Source organism: Hemiscyllium ocellatum, chromosome 8 (assembly GCF_020745735.1).
Source record: "Hemiscyllium ocellatum isolate sHemOce1 chromosome 8, sHemOce1.pat.X.cur, whole genome shotgun sequence".
Classification (NCBI taxonomy): Eukaryota; Metazoa; Chordata; class Chondrichthyes; order Orectolobiformes; family Hemiscylliidae; genus Hemiscyllium; species Hemiscyllium ocellatum.
In genome coordinates this window covers 88,704,414-88,727,429 of record NC_083408.1, presented here as the reverse complement: position 1 = coordinate 88,727,429, position 23,016 = coordinate 88,704,414, and the positions used below count along the sequence as shown (strand labels likewise).

The following is a 23,016-nucleotide window of genomic DNA, read 5'->3' as shown; positions in this document are numbered from 1 at the left end:
ATACTTAGTAATAAAAAAACTGCACATTAATACATGATGCTCCAAACAGATCTGATCAAAAACAAAGATTAACATAAGTGCTCTCACTTTACTGATTTATAAAGTCACCAATTTTCCAACTAGACCATATCCATTAGATCTTGTGCGCAGATTCACCGTTATTTTTCAGTGAATGAATATGTTGGTTTCCAAAGCTTCATCTCTGCCAAGCACAGAATGACAGAGGTATAAATCTAACGAGTCATCATCCTCTTTGGAATTCCATTTTAGAAAGTACTTTTTCCCAAATAGCCATTTGGATAACCAAGTCCATAGATGACATTATTTGAAGAAAAAGGCACAATGGAATATGAACCAATCTCGTCATAATACAAAGATTCGGAACATTCATTACAATCCTTGATCATATACTTCACTCTTTTCTGTGCATCAGAATAGAGATGCTTTGAAGCCTTATTAAACTGTTCAGCATAGTCATACACTTCTTTCTCTGTTTCAATGTGGATTTTCCTCAATAAATTGTTAATTAAAACAGCCCTTCGAAGATAGATTTCAGGGTCTTCAAGAATCCTTAGTTTTTCTAGTGAAAGCCTTAGAATACATGTTCGATCTTCTGGAAAGATCAGGTTCTTAAAAAGAAAGAACACTCAGGTGTTTAAAGTAACAGTGCAAAAGTGTCCAATTTTTTTTCTAATGTCAAAAAATGCTTACTTTTGGAAAGTACCCATTGTAAACTTTATGCAAATCTTCTTCTTCTGCATATTTTCTCTTGAAGTACGCTACTTTCGACGTTGTTAATGTATTTGAACAAATCTTCTGTCAATCTTCTGCATGAGAACGATAAAGAAAACATCCTTAATGAAAGAATAAATAGAAACCTTAGAAAATAACCGTAAGTTTAAGACTGAATTATGAACTTTATTACACTCACTATTATGTAAGCACCAGCTGTGCCAGTGACTCCATAAATAGGTCTCACACCCTCTATAATCTGCAGTGCACTTTCTTCTACCTAACATCTAGCAGCAATCGTGGCAAAAGACTTAATTTTTACATCAGTTACTGAAATATATCACCCATCAACATGTGGTTTCTTTCTTCAAATGTATAAAGCACAGACGTTAAAGCAACATGGATAAGGTAGGCAATGACCTAGTGGAGTCGAGAGTATGGTGCTGGAAAAGCACAGCAGGTCAGGCAGCATCAGAGGAGCAAGAGAATCGATGTTTCGGGCAAAAGCTGATGGCCTAGTGGTACTATCACTAGAATATTAATCCTGAAACCCATGGCAGATGTTGGAATATGGAAATAAGAGTCTAATGATGACCATGCAAGCATTGTCAATTGCTAAAAAAACCATCTGGTTCACCAATGTCGGTTAGGGAAGGAAATCTGCCATCCTCACCTAGTCTGGCTTACATGTGACTCTAGTCCCACAGAAATGTGGTTGACTCTTAACTGCCCTTCTGGTCAAATTAGGAATGGGCAATAAATGCTGGCCTAGCCGGTGACACCCACATCCCATGAATGAAAGAAAAGGTGGATGGAACAAAAAAAAACAAGTTTCATTCTTTGATATAAAAACAAAGACACAAGTTACTTTTGCTATAAACATATACTTTTAAATTGAAATGCACATACTGTAAATTCTTTCTGCCATTCCTTAGAGGGGAGGGGTTATAATAGGCCAAATATTTTAAATAAAATGGCTTTGCAGCTCTTAAATACGAAGATCAACTACTGACTTCCAGATATGACCTATCAATTTATATCTGAGGAAGTCTTACTCCTCAAGCAGTCAGAGTGTGTCTTGGCCAACCGGTGACTGTAATACCTCCTGACAGACAATTATTAAATCACTACCTTAGGCTTGGGCCTACCTTTGATTTGCGACCAGGTGGCTTGTGAACACTTCTGCAGATCCTGAAACAAAGAGAGTAGATGACATGCCTTTCATGAAACAGTTCCAAAAAATAGCACTTCATGAAGTAAGAGAAACCTCTGACGATGGCCAAACACAACTTGTAATCAAATTCATGTACGTCATCAGATTAAGCACCATTAACAACACTTACTTCATTCAGAGTGGCATGTCAAAGTAGTATGGAGGAAAGGCTACATTACTGGAGATGACTTACTTTCATTGCAACATCAAATCAGGTTTCTTTTCAGGTTGTGAAAGTATGCCTGCATATTTTAACAACCATTTCCCCAAATATTGTCAGTGGATCCCACCAGTTCGTGGGATGGCATGGTGGCTCAGTGGTTTGCACTCCTGCCTCATAGCGCCAGGGACCTGGGTTCAATTTCAGCCTTGGGTGACTGTGTGGATTTTGTACATTCATCCTATGTCTGCATGAGTTTGCTCCAGATGCTCTGGTTTCCTCCCACATTCTAAAGATGTGCAATGTCGGGTGGATTGGCGTGCTAGTTTGTCCGTAGTGTCCAGGGATATACAGACTAGGTGTAATAGCTATCGGAAATACAGGGACATGGTTGTTGTGGTTCTGTTCGCCGAGCTGGGAGTTTTTGTTGCAAACGTTTCGTCCCCTTTCTAGGTGACATCTTCAGTGCTTGGGAGCCTCCTGTGAAGCGCTTCTGTGCTGATTCCTCCGGCCTTTATAGTGGTTTGAATCTGCCGCTTCCGGTTGTCAGCCGCTGTCCGCTGCAGTGGCCAGTACATAGGGTCTAGGTCGATGTGTCTGTTGATAGAATTTGTGGATGAGTGCCATGCCTCTAGGAATTCCCTGGCTGTTCTCTGTTTGGCCTGCCCTATAATAGTGGTGTTGTCCCAATCGAATTCGTGTTGTTTGTCATCTGAGTGCATGGCTACTAGGGATAGCTCGTTTCGTGGCTAGTTGGTGTTCATGGATGCGGGTTGTTAGCTGTCTTCCTGTTTGTCCTATGTAGTGTTTTGTGCAGTCCTTGCATGGGATTTTGTACACTATGTTAGTTTTGCTCATGCTGGGTATCGGGTCCTTTGTCCTGGTGAGTTGTTGTCTGAGGGTGGCTGTTGGTTTGTGTGCTGTCATAAGTTTTCAGTTCAGTTTCAAGCAGAAGTCAAATTATTGTTTGATATTGACAAATTTCAAGATCTTATTGAATATTGTACACTTTGGCCATTCTTGTGTATGTTTGAAGTTAGAAGACCTCCCATGTGCTGCATCCTTTCTTCTCGTAGACAGTATCAAGCTCCTCATTTCACTTTGAAGTGTTTATCACCTCTCATATATTAGAGTTGATCTTTCTCTGTACTTTCTCTGTAACTGTACCACTATATTCTGCATTCTCATCTATTATCCTAATGTACTTATGTAAGGACTCATTTGTCTGGTTAGCACGCAAAACAAAACTTTTCATCATATTCTGTATATGAAAATAATAAATCAAATCAAATCAGATCAAATCAATTGTGCTCTCAGGCATCTCCCACCTCTTGGTCATACTCATTGTCATTACATTGATGCCAAGCTTGCCTTTGGTCCAATTAAGCTTTTCTATTCCATGATAGTACCACAAGTGATGCAGTTGTGGCATGGGGTCTGGCCCAGAAATTATGCTGACATCAGGCACCCAGCAAGGTTTGAAAATTCAGTCCACGCTTTTTCAACTGGATGTAAAAATTTCCAAGCTATAAGTTAAAGAAGGACAAACAGTTTCTCCCAAACAACAATTTTCTCTCAGCCAGAACCACCCAACATAGAATAATCAATTATTTCAAATAAATTTAGAATTTCTCAGGGTTGATAAGATATGAGATAAATGCAAGTTATTTTTCCTTCCTTGACACCTGGAACATTCTATTGTCAAGCTCGCACGGAAAGAACATTATACTTAACATGTTGGAATTTTGCTGATATGTTTTCAGAAATATTGAGAAATACAAGGTGGAATTTACTGTGATCCTCAGAGTGATTTTAGAGACGGGAGAGAGGGGAATTTTGAAGGTAGAGGGCAAGCTCCCTATCACCTTCCCAATTCCATACATTGACATAAGGGTTTCAGAACAGTCTTCACAAGCATCATTATATGGCAAATTAACGGCCTCTTTGTGCTTTTGCTTGCATTTGACCAGCTATGGAGCAGACCTTCAGTGGGCTCAACTGGGAGGCCCTCTGATCATGGCCCTCTGTAATCAGCTGCCCCCAGAGAAACACCCCACTGCTATCATCAACTAGCCTCTGCCTAAGTCTCCCCTCATGGACCCTTTCCTGATTATCTGGCACTAGTGACTTCACTTACCTTGGTTTTCAAGTAGAGGGTCCACGCTGTTTCAGGCTAGGCGCAATGACCAACCCCTCCAATTGGTTAGCAGCTCTTGGAAATGGTACAGGAGTATCAACACTAGACAGTTAATTGCTTGAATGTAACAGAAAGGTCCCAGAAGCAGCTGAGGTTGAGTCTGCCTCAGGGCAATCTTTGCCCCAACAAATTCAGTCCATTAAGTGATATCCCAGTTATCCCTTAATGCAGTTTATACAACTTCAAAACAAACCTTCAAAATTTGGTATAGACAAACGAGTACTTTTGTTATTAATAATAAATAAAAACAAATAATAAATAAGAACAAATTTCAGGATCTTATTGAATATTATATGCCTTTGGCCATTCTTGTGTACATTTGAGGTTAGAAGACCTCCCATGTGTTTCAACCTTTCTTCTCGTAGACAGTATCAGGCTCCTCATCTCACTTTGAGATGTTTATCACCACTCATATACTAGAGTTGATATTTCTCTGTACTTTCTCTGTAACTGTATCGCTATATTCTGCATTCTCTTCTATGTTAGAACATATACATGGTTTCTTGGATTGGTGCATAGCAAGGGGTATAAGATGACCAATATGAAACTAACACTCTGCAATTATATAAGTGGAGGAGGAGAATGACTATGTGATTGTGAAACTTTGAACTTACCCATTAACATTCACGACATAGCTATATTTGAAAACCTGACATAAGTATTTGTTTCCTTTCTAGCTATCAAATTAATTCCTCAAAAATCTTACACACAGATCAATGACTTATTTTTAATTCTATTACTTAGTGGACCGGTTATTCTGTTTTAATCGGTAGTCTATATTATAGGTTAGGTCTTAGTCTATCTGTTTTTATTTACAGAAGCATAATTAACTTCTAGCACATAAAACCATTTATTTATTTTATTAATTAGATAATAATCTTCTGGCCACCTTGACCAGAGCAATGATGTTTCAAAATTGCTCTTTGGCTTTCTATTTTATTTGCCTAATTCAATGAATCAAAAACATAATATTGATCTCATCTTTCAAGACTTTAACAGTATCAGCAAATTTGCCAACATCATCAAACAAGATATCAGCAAATGAACAGCACAAAATAGTTTGAAGAATGTTTTGCGAATGTTTTTAAGCAAAAATATAAAATAAGCTTCACTAGTACAGGAAATAAAAATTAGTCATGACAAGGTTTCCTTAACAAATGCTAAGATAGAAAGATATTTGTACATGGTTTAGAAGTATTCTGTATTATATAGGCCTTATCACAAAGTATAATGAAGGCAAAAGATGTATTTTAATGGCAAATTTCCCCTCCATTGAGCAGAATAAGCATGACGAGAATGGTGGGAAAATACGGACAGAACGAAAAGATCTGAATCTCAACATAAGGAAGATCTTCCAATTTGCACCTCAAATCTGAAATGCAACTTGAGAATCTCACCATTGAGTGGTGCAATTTACCTTTAGGGTCTCATGAAAGCCTCAACTTAACCTTATTTAGATTAGATTAGATTCACCACAGTGTGGAAACAGGTCCTGCGGCCCAACAAGTCCACACCGATCCTCCAAAGAGCAACCCACCCAGACCCATTCCCCTACATTCACCCCTGACTAATGCACCTCGGTGGTGCATCTAACATTACAGGCAATTTAGCATGGCCAATTCGCCTAACCTGCACATCTTTGGACTGAAACTGGAGTACCTGGAGGAAACCCACACAGACACGAGGAGAATGTGCAAACTCCACACAGACAGTTGCCCAAGGCTGGAATTGAACCCAGATACCTAGCGCTGTGAAGCAGCAGTGCTAACCACTGAGCCACTGTGCCGCCCCATTAAACTTCAATGCTGTTTAAATACCATTTTCAATTCTCCTCTCCTCTACTAAGAAAGTAAACTGCACAAGTTCCCAACATGCAAATCGGAGTGGGTAGCTAGTAGTTGCAACTCACCAAGTGCTTCTCCCAATCAAGTAACTGCTTCTTCACATTATTCCTGCATATTTCATGGCCATCATCCTCCTCAACACTTCATTCACTCAGGTCAGCATTGGCAAACTACAAACCTCATATCATCATGCCTGCTCTCAAACCAACTTTCTCACCATTTAAGCCCTTTAACATTTTGTTTGGAGTTCAAGGACATCTATGACTTGGATGCATTTGCCAGGTCACTTCGTGCACAGGGACATACGTGTACCTACACAGGATGCATCTTATGGTTCTTAGCTTGTTTTCTTAGTGCTCACTCACTTTGCAATTTAGAGGTTGCCAGTCTCTGTCTATTTGGTATTCTTTTCTAAACTGACCTCTGGACTGACTTATGGCTACCACCTTCTGTGTAACTTGTAACGCTTTCTTAGCACATAGTGTCTTTATTGCTCTATTACAGACTGCCGGAGTAGTCTTGCTCTTCTTAACCCAAAGTAAGAGACAGGCAGCTTGTCATAATGGAGAGCATTGAACAGTCAACGGAGTGCACATGTTGCTGTGTGCCAGGGTGCTAAGCCAACATCACACCTACAGCATGTGCCAATAATTTTTGCAGTAAACCTATTGCATATGCTTCAAGAAAATGGCCATGTTTGACTTAGCTGGGTAAAGAAGGACTGTGGTTAGTCATGGGTTACTGTCACATTCAGTCAAGAGGCTCGTCCAATTCCAGTCGAAGGGGTTGGCCACAGTCAATCAGGCACTTATCCTGACAGAGTCTTCACTGTTCAGGGGCTGGGCCATAGTGGGTTCTGCAGGTTACAGTGCAAACAGTCCAGGGATTACAGGTAGTTGAATCAAGGTGCTCTGATGAAGACATCAGTCTGGGGATTGGCCACATTTTTATGTAATGACATAAAGAGAGAGACTGAATATGATGGAAGTGAATGGACGAGCAGTTAGTGATGATCCATGAGTAGAAGAGGTGATAAGGTGTCCCCAGTGAAAAGGCTAACAACATAAGGGCAGGGTGAGTTAGTAGTTGGGGGGATGGAGTTGCTAAGGCTGTTCAATGGTCAGAATGCAAGCATTACTGACAGTTATAAAGTCATAGAGTAATACAGATGCACAGCACGGACACAGACCCTTCGATCCAACTCGTCTATACTGACCAGATATGCCAATCCAATCTCATCACACCGAATCCCTTCAAACCCTTCCTATTCATATACCCATCCAGATGCCTCTTAAATGTTGCAACTGTACCAGCCTCCACCACTTCTTCTGGCAGCTCATTCCATGCACGTACCACCATTTATATTATATTTCTTTTATATCGTTCCCCTCTCACCCTAAACCTATGCCTTCTATTTTTGGACTCACCCACCCCAGGGAAAAGATTTTGTCTATCTATCCTATCCATGCCCTTCATGATTTTACAAACCTCTATAAGGTAACCCCGCAGCCTCCAACGCTCAAGGGAAAACAGCTCTAGCCTATTCAACCTCTCCCTATAGTTCAAATCCTGCAACCCTGGCAACATTCTTGTAAATCTTTTCTGAACCCTTTCAAGTTTCACAACATCTTTCTGATAGGAAGGAGACCAAAATTGCATGCAATATTCCAAAAGTGGCCTAAACAATGTCCTGTACAGCCCAACATGACTTCCCAACTCCTGTACTCAATAAAGGAAAGCATACCAAACACCTTCTTCACTATCCCATCTACCTGCAACTCTACTTTCAAGGAGCTATGAACCTGCACTGCAAGGTCTTTTTGTTCAGCAACACACCCTAGGACCTTACCATTAAGTGTATAAGTCCTGCTAAGATTTGCTTCCCCAAAATGCAGCACCTCACATTTATCTAAATTAAACTCCATCTGCCACTTCTCAGCCCATTAGCCCACCTGATCAAGATTCCGTTATAATCTGAGGTAACCTTCTTCTCTGTCCATTACACCTCCAATTTTGGTGTCATCTACAAACGTACTAACTATAGTTCTTATGTTTACATCCTAATCATTTAAATAAATGACAAAAAGTAGTGGATCCAGCACCAATCCTCGTGGCACTCCATTGGTCACAGGCCTCCAATCTGAAAAACAGCCCTCCACCACCACCCTCTGTCTTCTACCTTTGAGCCATTTCTGCATCCAAAAAGCTTAATGGTATGTGTGCGCAGTAGCAGAGTGCTGGCCCATAGGTATGAGGTTGCAGAGCTCAGCAGATCAATTATCTTCCCGCTTTACACATGACACACTATTAATCCAGTAATCTGAGTCCAGGCTGGCTGTGTCTGTTAGTGCATCTAACTAGGGCATTCAGCAAGAAAAAAGATTACATTCCTCTTCACTACCGCATCCACCAGGATCTCCTGTCCAAGTTCACAAAGTGGGAAGTGAGTTTTCCTTTCCTATTACCCACATCCTGAATGTTGAGACTCGAGCACCACAGTGTAAAAATTTGTTCCTGGCTTGCAGACTTTAAAGCAGCTTCTGCACCACATAAAGGATAAAGAATGAGAAAACACAGATTTAAAGTGATTTGTAAAGGATACAAACATGAATGAGAAAACGTTTTTTCACACAATAACTAGTTCAGGTCTGGAAGGCACTGGTCTAGAGGTGTGATGGAGGCAGGTTCAAATGAGACATTCAAGAGGTCATTGTTTCATTATTTAAATAGAAGCAGCATGCAAAGATATGTGAAAAAGATATGAGAACGGAACTAAGTCATGATGCCCATTTGAGAGTTGATGCAGACAATGGGTCAAATGGCCTCCTTCTATGCCATTGTACAGCTGTGATTCTGTAGTCTAAATACAGCACCAGAATCCTACATACTGGGCATTTCCACCTCTGCAGCAATACTATACCTGGAAAATGCACCCACCACCCAACTGAATAATTAATAAGGTAAAGAACAAGATATTGCGCGAGCAAAATTGCTATTCGAGACAGACTAGGTGTTATAAATCTCACTCAGCAAAACTGAAAATAGGAACATTTCAGCCTCAAATCTAGCCAACATTTTAAAATATTATTTATTGATAAGGAATAATTTGGAATATTGCATGTTCATCTTATTTGCAAGCATTTTTATGCAGTGCAAAGATTCAAAGAGCAAAAAATAATGTGGGTACTTAGAGTGAATTGTGTTAGTTCTCAGTAGAAAAACAACTTATTAGTTGGATCTTGAGAACCCTAATAGTACAGCACAGAGGGAGCCTTTTCTTTTGTGCTTGGATCATTGGTTGAGCTTTCCAACTAATTCTACTTCACTTCTTTCTCTCTATAACCTGGTAATTTTAACTTTTTCTTTCAAATATTTACTCAAGTTTCTTTTGAAAATTGTTTATTAATCATGCATCAATACACATGTACTCTAATTCAATCTTCGTCTGCTTCACATTTGAATTTGCTATCACCAACATTTCCATGTCACAACAACTTGCTCAGGGGAAGATAAGTATTATCTTGCCAATTCTGCTTTTTTTTTAGGCAAGTGCTTCAAAGTGTGTCCTCTGATTATTAATCCTACTACTTCCAAAAGCAGTCACTCATTATTTATTCAAGGCCAAAATGTTTCAATGGCCAGATAGCTGGTTGGAGCAGCATAGACTTGGGTTGTGCATTGGGATCTTGCAAGCTCTCCAACGGGGCTAACTTTATAGGACTTGCCCAGGAAGGTGAAACTCCAATCAGCAATTCCATTGATCTGGAACTCTCCCTTGAAAAACAGAGAACTTGAGCAGGAAGGTTCTGACTCTCTTAAGGTTGATAGTTGCCCCTGAACAGTTAGAATATTAAAAACCTGCTTAACATTTTAGGTAATGAGGAAACTGAATCCCCAACACACCACTTACTCTCCCACTTACACCCAAACCATGCAGCCCTCCCTCATACTTGATTCACACATCCCTCTGATGCAATCTTGTTGGAACCTACACTGTGTCCATAACCCACCTCACCAAACCTGACATCCCGCTCAACATGACTGTGCCAGATTCAATGTATGCACATGTCCCTTCCCCCCTTTCCTCACAGCAACACCCTCTACCACCAATAAACCTCCAAAATGACCACCCCCCCCCCCCCCAACCTAACCTTGTCATCGACCCTTAGATCGCATTCAGTTCCCTGGCACCCTATCATGCAGGCAGAGGGTGCCCTCATGGGAAGCGTGTGCCCAGTGCTGGGGGTAGTCAGCCCTTGATGGGAAAGCCCAGTGTGATGACTGCAGATCCTTGGCTATAGAAAGACTGTAATGTTGAACTTTTAACTTATTTCTTTATTGCTCTATTTTGTATCTAAGATAGCGTACCTAGGTACCTGTCTACCTGAAATGGTGCTCAGAATAGCAACTTTTCACTATTTTCCAGTACTTGGTTACATGTAACATAATAAATCTAATTCTAATTCTACCTCCCTCAACCACCTAGCATCCTATCCATTGAATCCACTCCCTGGCTTTCTTTGATGGAAGCATTCAGGACAGGCTAGACCTGGAACCTTGGCTTGAAAAATCACCAGCAGGCAATATTAAAGATGATTACTGTTGGTTGCTTTATGTGGTGCAGATCTGGCTCATTCCTCTAAACTGCGTCACTGGAGTCACCAGAGTTATCTTCCACTTCACCTGGAGGTCTAAGATGGATCACGTCCACAGGGACACCATGGAAATAACTCTGGATAAGGGTGGGGAAGAAAACACCCAATGCTGCCCACATTCTGATGGCTAACTTTGTGTATGGCTGCATCAAGCCGTGTGAAGACCCTCGGTTTGCAAACACCAAATGTCACTACATACTGAGGTTCTACCTGTCCTCGGTGTTGTGAAGGATGGGACTAGCCTTGATGCTGCCGAACACTCCAAGTAGTTGGACCATTCCTTATTACCTATCCATCATGGAGAAATTTGCAAAGAAAAATACCTTTGACCACAAATCCATCAGGAAATGGTCAGCACGTAGTATCTTCAACACCCTCAGGAAAAGGAGAGGGTTGATCGTGTCATACGGTTCTCTGAGCAGACTGTCAAAGTCATCTGGCAGAACGCCTCATCACCAGAACTTCCCAACAAGCACCAAGACATCACTTGGCTGTTGGTGAGGAGGGCTCTACCTGTCAGATCTTTCTTGTAGGCCCGATTGGTCAGCATCACCGTATGCTGACCCCAAAGCAGCTGGGGGTGTTGAGACTGTCACACACCTCTTTCTGGAGTGTGCCTCATCCCAAGCAACTCCGGCAGGCAGGATTCTATGCTCTACTGTCTGTTTTCTGGATGCACACCGAGACAAACACCGACTGTGTCTGGGCCATCAACTCGATAAAAGATGATCTTTAGTCTGCCCAAAGCTTGTCTGTCTTCCAGACAAGGAGTTGACCTCGAACAAGTGTTGCAAACTGGAACATTTCAAGGCCCAGGACTTTGTGCTGAGGGATGCACAAAAGCTTGGGCAGCTGCCACTAAGGCGCAGTGGGGAAAGACTGCTGTCTGAGGTCTTCTACTGAAATTAAATTGGGGTCCATTCAGTTATCAAACCCTCTCAGTGCCTTAAATACATGTAAATAGAGTCTTATTCAAGTAAGAGTTGCTTTAGTTTGTTTCGATAGAGTGAAACTCAAATGCTTGTTCGTTTCTTTGATATGCCAATGTTCAGAACCAAACTGTATTTGTGACTATGTATGTACTGTATATAAAGGTATTTTTTAAGAATAAAGTATATTTTGAAATTTTTAAAAATTGGTTCTCATATGGGCTATGATGTCTGGCTGTTCCCTTTTCCTGCTGAAAATGTTCAGAACTACCTTTAGGGAGACAAGTGACTATGTGGGATTCGTGTCAATGGCTTCAAGAATGTCATTCTATCTCCTATTACCACTGTGTTTATACCTGTTTCTGTGCAGAGCCATTTTCCCCATGGTGCCAGGATATGTGTCAATGTCTACTTTCTGAGGTATCTTCACCTTCCTTGGTATAAAACACTGTATTCAAATCAGTTTGAGAACACCCAAAGAATTCCTTCACTGCCTGTCTCTTCCTGCCCTTTCAAATGGCTGCTATCACCCTGAACCTGCTACAGATCCAGGGTAACCAAATCCTGGAATCTACAATCCAGAACATTCTCAATCTCTCATATATCTTGCAATGATTCTGCATTGTGCAAGCCCAGAATTGAGTTCAAGCAACTGCAACTACTTCCTACATAGATGTTTATGCAAGATAAATGATACACCTCGCCAGTTCTTCTGTGGTACAGGATTTGGTGGCAACAGTTTTGGTTGTCCCATTATTTTACTTATATTGATATAAATAAATGATTATTTACATCACTGAGGGGCTGGGAAAAATATCCATGACCTATGATAATACAGATTACTGCAGGACGATATCGATGGATCAGTCCAGTAGGTTGAAGGTTAGCAAAAGGAGTTCAATAAGAACAAATGTGAAGCACTGTAAGTAATTTGGAGGACACTAACAAGGCAAGGGAATAAACAACAAATGGTAGGATGTGAAATCCTCGATGACAACTGTACAGGTAGAGAAGCTGGTCAATAAGACATGCAGGATCCTTGCCTGTATTAGTTGAAGCATAGAGTTGGGTGAAATACTGCAACTGAATAAAATACTAGCTAGGCTAGGCCACAGTATTGAAATACATTTTTAATTTGATTGAAGCAAATATTATTCTAATTATTTGTTGCAGAGTGTAAGGGTGATGATTAACCACATTACCCACATCAAAACATGGGCAGATATGCTGAGATACAGCAAAATAAAAGAAATGCCCGATGAATTTCAAAAATCAGGCTGTTGGAAGAATGAGACTCAAAATTAATTTTCAGTTATTCCGTGTAATATAGAAAGGTGTATCTAAGACATATTGAACTTCTTGGTCATGTAAAAGGCTGAGCCCAAACACTAACCTTAATAGCTTCTTCACTCAATCCCATTCAGTCTTCCACTTGACTAATAAGCTATTTGACTGTCCAGTCTAAATCTCCCACCACCTTCGTATGGTCAGGTGCTTGATGCAGTTTCTTGGTTACTGTGGAAAGATGAAGATAGCTTCCAATTTCTAATATTTGGATAGTCAATGCTCAGTATTGTGAGGACTGCAAATGCTGGAGATCAGATTCGAAAAATAGGCTCTGGAAAAGCTCAGCAGGTCAGGCAGCATCTGAGGAGGAGGGGAATTGACGAGTCCTGGTGAAGGACTTATGCCCAAAACATCGACTCTCCTGCTCCTTAGATCTGCCTGACTTGCTGTGCTTTTCCAGTGCCAAACTTTTTGGCTCAGATCTGTGATACTGAACTACATAAAGGAGATATTAGAATAGATCACCAAAAGCTTTGTCAAAAGACTAAGTTTTAAGGAGTATCATAAAAGAAGGAAAGTGAGGTAGAAAAGTGGAAAGTTTTAGGAAGGAAATTCCAGAGATTAGGGCAGAATCTGCTGAAGGAACGGTCATGTTTGGAGCAGTAATTAAAATCAGAGACGCTCAAAGTTAGAGGAGTACAGATATCTTGGTAGGTTCTGGGACTGGAAGAGATAACACAGATTGGGAAGACTAGGGCAAGGATGAGAATTTTAAAACAATGAAAGTGGAACCAAGCAAATGCAGTCCCTACCTGAGGTGCTGGAGGAGAACGATATAACCAATCACAGACAGGTCGTGAAGGGCTATAAGCAATACTTCTGAAGAATGGTCACTGGACTCAAAACATAAACTATTTTTCTGTCAACAGAGGCTGCCAGACCTGCTATGCTTCTCCAGAATTCTCAGTTTTTGTCTCAGATTTGCAACTCTGTGTGTCTATTTAAGCAATAGGTTACTTTTGTCATCAACCACCTGTTGAAGAAGCAGCACTCTGAAAGCTAGTGCTTCCAAATAAACCTGTTGGACTATAACCTGGTGTTGTGTGATTTAAAATTTTATTTTTGTCAGTCACTGAGGAAGCTACTTGTGACTTTGATAACAGCAGTTTTGATATTATGACAGGGGCATAAACCAGATTGGTGGGACACAGATGTCAAGTTCAAGTACGATTTGCACAAAGACAGGAAGTGGCAACATGCTTGTGAACTATGGAGGGGAAAGAGAATTTAGAGATGGAGGTGTAGTTTGGCAGAATGGTGAGGTCAAAGGTTCCTTTTTGAGAAGAGCAATGATGGGTGTGAAGGAGAGGGGCACATAACCTGTGGAGAACCACCAATAATATCAGCTAACCTGAGAATCAGGAGTAGAAGTTGGGTCAATATTACAATTAACTTACGATTATCTTCTTAATTCTTTACAAGGATGTTAAGGACAATACCAGAAAAGACACAGCTAATGCATGACATAATCCACATCTACCTAATTTACAAAAAAAATTACTAAAAATTACTAAAAAAAAGACACAAATCAGATCAAACATTTCCAGTGACCCATTAGCACAGAGTCTCTGTTCTGAAGAAGGTCACTGATGCAAAACCTGTACTCTGTTCCAGCGCTGTCCGTATAGGTATCAGATTTCCAGCATTTGAACTTCTTTGTTTTTATTCTTAATTTACCTGCAGTTTGTGTTTGGACTATGTATTATTTTCTACAGTCAAAACAAACAGGTAATATGCTTGAATGAATAAGCAATCAAGACAAGTCACTGTAGGTGGCAGCAAATCAATTGATACAGATCCAAATCCAGTGAAGCATCTGCAAGCAATTCACAGTTAAGATTAATAAAGCACACTAATCTTGTCAGAATTATTCAGATTATTAATTATTGGAGTTACACAAGGCTATCACTCTGAATAGAGCAGTCCCAATTTCAGTTGAGCAATCCATATAAATTGTTTCAGAGATGTTACATGTTCCATTTGTGACATTCTCTAGCTCTTGTCAACAGGTGCGGAACCACAGATTTGCAACATATTACTGGGAACTGCATCCTACAACTTAAACAAATAATCACCTGGTATATTATCTTGCAATGTAATGCATCAGATAAATAAAATCCTTCAGTTGGTCATGTGATTACTTCATGTTGCAAATTAATTTTTGGATCATGGTTGATAACTTTCAAAGCAATGATGGAACAATGACACAAAGTTAACAATTTCACAACTGTCTGTGCTTAGTAGGATCCCTGTGCTTGTTTCACAGACAGATTACTGAGCAGATGAGTGTAAAGAATTCACATGAAGATTACCCACTGAACTCAAATTTACAATAGACAATAGACAATAGGTTCCAGGAGTAGGCCATTCTGCCCTTCGAGCCTGCACTACCATTCAATATGATCATGGCTGATCATCCTTAATCAGTATCCTGCTCCTGCCTTATCTCCATAACCCTTGATTCCACTATCCTTGAGAGCTTATCCAACTCTTTCTTAAATGAATCCAAAGACTGGGCCTCCACTGCCCTCTGGGACAGAGCATTCCACACTCTCTTCTTATCCCTGGCATAGGGATAAGAAAATTAGGGAAGTAAACACGTGGCTAAGGGATTGGTGTGGGAAAGAGGGATTCCACTTTATGGGGCATTGGCATCAGTTTTGGAACGGGGGGATCTGTACCGTTGGGATGGTCTCCACCTGAACCGATCAGGTACCAATGTCCTAGCGAAGAGGATAAATAGGGTGGTCAGTAGGACTTTAAACTTCTGAGTTGGGGGGAAGGGAAAGTGAAAGCGTCAGGGAGTATGGAGTTAAATGGAAAGATAAGCAACAGGACAGCATATGTGCAGGCGGATTTAAACTCGAGGCAGACTGGGAATGCAGCAAAAAGGAAGGATAACTTAGGACATCTTATGACTTCCACTATCTCTAATGATAAATTTTGCATTAAGGCACTACCTGAATGCTCGTAGCATTCGTAACAAAGCAGATGAACTAATGGCACAGATCAGAGTGAATGATTATGATGTGGCATCACAGAGACATAGTTACAGGGGGGCCAGGACTGGCAGTTAAGAACAAAATTAAATCTATGGCACTGAATGACATAGCATCGGATGATGTGGAGACTGTGTGGGTGGAATTGAGGAACCACAAAGGCAAAAAAACCATAATGGGAGTTATGTGCAGACCTCCTAACAGTGGTCAGGACCAGGGTCGCAACGTGTACCAGGAAATAGAGAAGGCATGTCAAAAAGGCAAGGTCACGGTGATCATGGGAGACTTCAATATGCAGGTGGACTGGGTAAATAATGTTGCCAAAGAATGGGAATTCATGGAATGCTTACAGGATGGCTTTTTGGCACAGCTTGTCATGGAGCCCACAAGGGAGCAGGCTATTCTGGACCTAGTAATATGTAATGAACCAGACTTTATAAAAGATCTTAAAGTAAGGGAACACTTAGGAAGCAGCGATCATAATATGGTAGAGTTCAGTCTGCAGTTTGAAAGAGAGAAGGCAAAATCGGATGTAATTATGAGGGCATGAGAGAGGAACTGACGAAAATAGACTGGAAACAGAGCCTAGTAGGGAAGACAGTAGAGCAAAACTGGCAGGAGTTTGTGGGTATAATTGAGGACACTGTACAGAGGTTCATCCCCAAGAAAAGAAAGATTATCCGGGGAGGGATTAGACAGCCATGGCTGACAAAGGAAGTCAGGAAATGTATTAAAGAAAAAGAGAAATCTTATAAAGTGGCCAAGAGCAGTGGGAAATTGAAAGATTGAGAAGGCTACAAAAACAAACAGAGGATAACAAAGAGAGAAATAAGGAAGGAGAGGATCAAATATGAAGGTAGGCTAGCCAGTAATATTAGAAATGATAGTAAACGTTTCTTTCAATACATAAGAAACAAACGACAGGCAAAAGTAGACACTGGGCCACTTCAAACTGATGCTGAAAGCCTAGTGATGGGAGATAAGGAAATAGCAGGAGAACTTTGTGTCAGTCTTCACAGTGGAAGACATGAGTAATATCCCAACAATTAAAGGGAGTCAGGGGGCTGAGTTGAGTATGGTTGCCATTACAAAAGAGAAAGTGCTAGAAAAGCTAAAAGGTCTTAAAATTAACAAATCTCCTGGCCCCGATGGGATACATCCTAGAGTTCTGAGAGAGGTGGCTGAGGAAATAGCGAAGGCATTGGTTGAGATCTTTCAAAAGTCACTGGAGTCAGGGAAAGTCCCGGATGATTGGAAGATCGCTGTTGTAATTCCCTTGTTCAAGAAAGGATTAAGACAAAAGATGGAAAATTATAGGCCAATTAGCCTAACCTCGGTTGTTGGTAAAATTCTAGAATCCATCATTAAGGATGAGGTTTCTAAATTCTTGGAAGAGCAGAGTCTGATTAGAACAAGTAAACATGGATTTAGTAAGCGGAAGTCGTGTCTGACAAACCTGTTGGAATTCTTTGAAGAGGTGACAAGTAGGTTAGACCAGGGAAACCAGTAATTGTGGTCTATCTAGACTTCCAAAAGGCCTTTGATAAGGTGCCACACGGGAGGCTGCTGAGCAAGGTGAGGGCCCATGGTGTTCGAGATGAGCTACTGGCATGGATTGGGGATTGGCTGTCTGACAGAAGGCAGAGAGTTGAGATAAAAGATTCTTTTTCGGAATGGCAGCCGGTGACAAGTGGTGTCCCACAGGGTTCAGTGTTGGGGCTGCAGCTGTTCACATTCTATATTAATGATCTGGATGAAGGGACTAGGGGCATTCTAGCAAAGTTTACCGAAGATATGAAGTTAGGTGGACAGGCTGGTAGTACTGAGGAATTGGGGAGGCTGCAGAAGGATCTAGACAGTTTGGGAGAGTGGTCCAGGAAATGGCTGATGGAATTCAACGTGAGCAAATGCGAGGTCTTGCACTTTGGACAAAAGAATACAAGCATGGACTACTTTCTAAACGGTGAAAAAATTCGTAAAGCTAAAGTACAAAGGGATCTGGGAGTGCTAGTCCAAGATTCTCTAAAGGTAAACATGCAGGTTGAGTTTGTGATTAAGAAAGCGAATGCAATGTTGTCATTTATCTCAAGAGGGTTGGAATATAAAAGCACCGTTGTGCTACTGAGACTTTATAAAGCTCTGGTTAGGCCCCATTTGGAGTACTGTGTCCAGTTTTGGTCCCCACACCTCAGGAAGGACATACTGGCACTGGAGCGTGTCCAACGAAGATTCACACAGATGATGCCTGGAATGGTTGGTCTAACATACGAGGAATGGCTGAGGATCCTGGGATTGTATTCATTGGAGTTTAGAAGATTAAGGGGAGATTTAATAGAAACTTACAAGATAATACATGGCTTGGAAAGGGTGGACGCTAGGAAATTGTTTCCGTTAGGCGAGGAGACTAGGACCCGTGGACACAGCCTTAGAATTAGAGGGGGTAAATTCAGAACAGAAATGCAGAGACATTTCTTCAGCCAGAGAGTGGTGGGCCTGTGGAATTCATTGCCTCAGACTGCAGTGGAGGCCGGGACGCTAAATGTCTTCAAGGCAGAGATATTGATAAATTCTTGATGTCACAAGGAATTAAGGGCTACGGGGAGAATGCTGGTAAGTGGAGTTGAAATGCCCATCAGCCATGATTGAATGGCGGAACGAAATCAATGGGCCGAATGGCCTTACTTCCACTCCTATGTCTTATGATCTTATGGTCTTATGAAGAAGTTTCTCCTCATCTCTGTCCTAAATGGTCTACCCTGTATTTTTAAGCTGTGTCCTCTGGTTCGGCACGCACCCATCAGCAGAAACATGTTTCCTGCCTCCAGAGTGTCCAATCCTTTAATAATCTTATATGTCTCAATCAGATCCCCTCTCAGTCTTCTAAACTCAAGGATATATAAGCCCAGTTGCTCCAGTCTTTCAGCATAAGATAGTCCTGCCATTCCAGGAATTGACCTCGTGAATCTACGCTGCACTTCCTCAATAGCCAGAATGTCTTTCCTCAAATTTGGAGACCAGAACTGCACACAGTACTCCAGATGTGGTCTCACCAGGGCCCTGTACAGCTGCACAAGAACCTCTTTGCTCTCATGCAAGCCCAATACAAAATCCATGCAGTTTTTAATGAAGATTAACAGGTTTAACTCATACATTAGAAAACATGGAAAACTCACAACTATAGGTTCCTTAGCATGCACACAATGCAGCTATTGTAAAATAGCAATGCCAGTGAGATTAGCAGTCCCCGAAGAGATATATTCAAACTGCTTTGTCAAATGTAAAAGTGAACAGACACCACCAGCTAAAGTTACTAGAGAAACAGGCAGAGTGATACATTGCCCATTGGATTTACTCAAAAGTAACTCTCGATGGAAACAATATCCCTTCCATTTATGAACAGTACAAAGAACACACGTCTTTAAAAGACAACCTGAAGGCATCCTAGAGTTTGCAGTGAAGAAAGGCCCAAGCCATAAAGGGTAAGATGTTTTAGTCAACCTTCTGACTGCCTACAAAGTTCTGCTGTACATATGAACTGAGAGATAAAGTCCAACAGTGCAACAGATGACCCTACCAAAAGACAATTATGGTATCTTAATTATGGCTGAAGACATGAATGTGGGTTCACTTTCCTGTCTGTCTCTGCTTTCTATGTATGTGCATCTGTAAAGCGACTGCCTTCTGCTTCCAGCTGTCTTTTGTTCTTTACAGGAATAGATTCTTTGTTTATGTTTTCTTTGACCCTCCTGCAGAATGTTTTTGTGTTCTGTTTACGTAGCTTTTTACCTTTCTTTTCCACTAGCAGTGCTTCCAGGTCAAGAGTTTGCACCCAAGGAAAAGATAATTGATCCTTTTACTTTTGAAGAAAACTCTTAAATCCTTTTTTCAAATAATCCCATAAATAGTTACAGATTCCACAGCTATTTTAAATAAATTATACATTTTCCTATCAGTAGAGCTTCCAGATCAAAAGACCATCACATATCAGAGTTAACACCAGTGAGCTTCACTCATAACTAAATCTGAAATAAACAACTGGTTGAGCAGCAGATAGGTGACAGAGCCTTCTTAACGATAGCCCACTGGAGTTTAACACAATGCATCATCATATTTCAATCATTTACAGTAATACAGCAGTATAATACTAATTAAAAGAATATACATGCAACTAAGTGCCAAAATTAAGAAACATCAATATTCAAATAAATTTTATTGAATGTCACCTTTAATTCTAACATAAATTTCTACCAGACCACCTATTATTGGTTATCAGACTTTCGAAGGACAAGTGAACAGTCCAACTAATGACAGCAAACTTTAGTAAGAATTTCACAGTAAGCTGTGAGTTACGTCTTGATGAGTTGCAATGCAGTACTTCCTTCAAAGATCTACCATTTGGATTCCATGTTCAACAGAACCCATCCTGCAAGGATTACTTAGAGGCTTTAGTTATTCATTCACAAGGTATGGGTATCACTGGAAAGGCCAGTACTTATTGTCCATCCTTAAATGCCCTTTCGAATGTGGTGATGCTTGAATCCAGCTGAATGGTTTGCTTGGCCATTTCAGTTTCAAACACTGGAGTCACATGAAAGCCAGACTGTCTAAGGATGGCATATTTACTTCTCTAAAAGACACAATGAAGTAGATTGTTTTTGACTAGCTGGTGGTTTCATGGTCTCCATTGCTACTGGCAACTTCATAATTCAAAAAAGTGCCATGCTGGTATTTGAGCATACATCACCCAGACCCTGGCTTACTGGCCCAAAATCTTAACAACTGTGGTCCATCTCCCCAGAAAGCCATGGCATTCTTCTAAATAATAATAATCCAAACATATTTGCTTTATGTGCAATCAGTGGCTACTACATATAATGTGTGATTGTTGGCCATGTTGATGCTACATAGCCATCAATGAGGAATCAGTGACCTTAAAAATACAATCAGCTAAGTCCTGCTATGCCACTGATGAAAGTGAGCCTCCAGGATTTTGTGAGAATGGAGCACAACCACTGAAAGAAAACACCTCACCTTGTGGTTTAACTGCTCCTTTGGCCTGGAACTCATGCAGGTGATACAAATATAGGCCACTTTAGATATGGGGATTCTTGTTTTCCTGCATTCTTTCACATATTTCAAGATGAAGAAATTACTATTTCCTATCTTCTTCTGCTTGAGATTGCTATTTTCTCAGTCCTCTTTGGCAAATTAAATATGGTAGCCACTGATACAAATACAAAACTCCAAACCTAAATTCTTGTCTTGTTTCTCTGGTGCAATACTTGCCTCACTTTACCCCAAGATGAAGTCATCAGCTCACCTCCAAACTCACAGCAACCATTTGACAAAATAATGAATACGTTATACCAAAAGCCGATAGCTTATATTAGAAGCCTGTCAACAACGAGAGGCTGCAATGTGGGATTACTTCCAATATTTGATCTTCAGGTCACTGGAAACAGTTTGCCTGGTGTCTCCTACCATAACCTGATGCAGTACCATTAAACCAATATTCTATCCGCCTGTTCAAGTCGGCATAAATGATCCCATGGTGCTATTTCAAACAGCACTACAGTTATCCCGCATGCATCCCCCAAATATATTCCTCAATCAACATCACAAAAACAAATTATCTGGTCATTATCACAGTGTCAACCATTTTCGCAATTAAAAAAGGTTGACAGAAATATAGACGTTAGTGACGCCAACACAACGAAGTTACCATCGTGAGCCCTACAATTCGATCTCTCCAGTTGGAGAGTACTGGATATCGGGCGACACTATATGAGCAATAACTGGCTTCCCAGCTCCCAAGCTGTCAGATATAGCGTGGCTGAAAGAACAGTATTAGTGAATCTTAAAGCTCAAAGCTGACTTTGGGTTGACATGATTCGATTATCTAGCCGCCAGCTTGTATGCAACTGCATCGATCACTTTTCACGTTCCTATTTTGTATTAATGGATAGACTCATTTGTAAAATAGCTAAATGCAAAGAAAAGCGCATTTTGAAAACAAGTTGTAATGTCGATAGTACAAGACTTTCAACGCCAATTCATATTTTAAAAGTTGCAGAAAGTTAAATTAATAAATTGGAATCATATGCAAAAAATAAAATAGATCAAAATGACTCGTTCTTAAAAAGAAAGCCATAAAACCGCGAGTAGGAGAAAAGTGAATAGAATATAACGTAGCAGAAATATTCGATTCACTCATTCAAATTAACTGAAAGTGTGTGGATTGTACTGCACTCCCGCTTTGATCAAAAAGCCGCTTGAGAACGCACCGAGGCTCGAATTGATTTTTTTTAAGCCGATACAGTTGTCAGACAATTTGCAGTTATCTTTGCAACTGGAATAAAACGCGCGTTTGGGCTAACTAAGATAAGGTAGCCACCGGTTTACAAATAGAAAACAAAACCCTCTGTTACAGTCATGTCCTTTCTTTGTCCGCCCAAGATAAACACCACTTACCTTACGAGAACCGAAAGATCCAGCTGACAACATGAACGAGCAGATCTGGAAATTAGTCCGGGGCTGGAAACGATGCCAGGGAGTGCGTTTGACGAGTCGTCAAGACCCAGATCGACAGCCCAGGGAGGGAACTAAAATACTAAATCAAAGCCTCACAATCACAATCTCACTCCAATACGTGGCCCAAGTCCCAATAATAGACACACACACACACCATAAAAACAAACAACACTGCTATTTGTGAATAAATTAAGCCCGTGTAGTAGATCACGGACCAGACCAGAAGGCTTCAGCACCCGAAGTCCAATTCAAGTGCAGCAAATTGGGCAACTTTCCGGAGTTTTCCAACCTACCCGCTTTCCCTTCACCTCTTCACTCAATCAGTCGAGTTAATTATTTTGAGCAGGCATCATCCCTCCCCTCCCCTCGCCATCATCCCCACCCCCACCCATCATTCCACACCTCCCAT

General features: G+C 40.8%; 1 long non-coding RNA gene across 1 annotated transcript; it reads right to left on the bottom strand.

Moving 5' to 3' along the window:
• Positions 1-570: 570 nt before the first annotated feature.
• Positions 571-22,792, bottom strand: LOC132817971 (uncharacterized). The gene is made up of 5 exons (XR_009644942.1): positions 22,548-22,792; positions 13,124-13,245; positions 1,881-1,923; positions 712-827; positions 571-629 (listed from the first exon to the last, which is right to left on the bottom strand). It is a non-coding gene; the product is annotated as an uncharacterized LOC132817971 (long non-coding RNA).
• Between the last annotated feature and the right edge of the window lie 224 nt (positions 22,793-23,016).